Source organism: Mus pahari, chromosome 2, assembly GCF_900095145.1.
Source record: "Mus pahari chromosome 2, PAHARI_EIJ_v1.1, whole genome shotgun sequence".
Lineage (NCBI taxonomy): Eukaryota > Metazoa > Chordata > Mammalia > Rodentia > Muridae > Mus > Mus pahari.
This window is the reverse complement of record NC_034591.1, coordinates 112,803,533-112,804,832: the sequence shown is the minus strand read 5'-3', so window position 1 is coordinate 112,804,832 and position 1,300 is coordinate 112,803,533. Positions and strand designations below refer to the sequence as shown.

General features: G+C 39.9%; 1 pseudogene; it reads left to right on the top strand.

The window, feature by feature from the left end:
* Positions 1 to 805: 805 nt before the first annotated feature.
* The window catches only part of LOC110316876, a 4,310-nt pseudogene continuing 3,815 nt past the window's right edge, over positions 806 to 1,300 (top strand).

Here is a 1,300-nt window from a genome sequence, read left to right as displayed (position 1 = left end):
TTAGCATTTTCCCCTATCCCATGGATCTTAGATTTGGTCTCTTGACTGTATTCCGGACTTCTTGGTTAGTATAATCATGCTCAATTATTTTTTCTTTATTGGTTTTCAAATGTAGTATGTCAGCATCCTTGGGTTCCATTTCTGATTGTCTTTCTTCTCTTGGTTAAGTCTACACATGATGCTGTCCACTATTTTTTGCTTGATTCATTGAGCTTCTCATCTGAAGTTGAATATTATAGAGGGAAAAGGAAAAAAAAAACCAAGAGTAGAAAAAAAGAGAAAGAAAAAAAAGTTTTTCCCCAATAATGAGAAAAAATTTAAACGAAAATAAATATGAGAAGATAATTTTTAAATTTAAGTTTAGAAATGTTAGAGTCAGAATACTATTAAAATGTACCTAAGAGGAAAGCAAGACATGGATTTACAAAGGAAAAGAAAATTAACCAATAAATGTAGGAGGAACAGAGCGGCTGCCTCTGCATAAACATCAGGGCCGCACAGCCACAAAGGCATCTCCTGCAGGAGGACCTAATTGGGAACTGCCTGAGAGACCAGGGGGTCAGGCAGTGGGCAGTCCAGGGCACAGGAAAGATATAAAGATAAAAACTACAAATACAAATGGGAATAATTTAAATTATAATAGAGTAAAAACTCATAGGGGAGGGGGGTTAGTCCTCCAAGGCAAAGGTCAGGATGGCTGCTTTTCCTGCACATAGAAGTCTCTATTATTTTCCTACCCCCAAGGCAGCACTGCCTCCCCCCCACACACACACCAGCAGTCTGCTCCTCTAGGTCACCTAGGATAATGGCAACAGCCTAAGTACTGAACATTGGGAAGAAACTCTGAGAGTAAAACAAAAGAAGTCTATGAATTGTTAGATAATCCAGGAAGAGTCCTCCTACAGTCTAAGGACCAAATTACAGCAGGGAATGCAGGTAGAAAGAACCACCTGTAGTTCAAAGCTGCCATCTCCAATAAGATCACCAACTGCATATCCCAGTTGTTACAGGAAGCTAGCATAAAAACTGCTTTCACCAAGAAATTTGAGGAGACTGCTTTCATTGCACTCCCATGTGAAATGATTCCAATTGAATGGGTATTCCAAAGAATAGGAACCAGATGTTTTCTCAAAAGGAACTCTGGTGTGGTTGTACAAGCTTGCAATCCCACCAGCAATGGAGGAGTGTTCCTCTTTCTCCACAACCTCACCAGCATCTGCTGTCACCTGAATTTTTAATCTTAGCCATTCTGACTGGAGTGAGATGGAATCTCAGGGTTGTTTTGATTTGCATTTCCCTG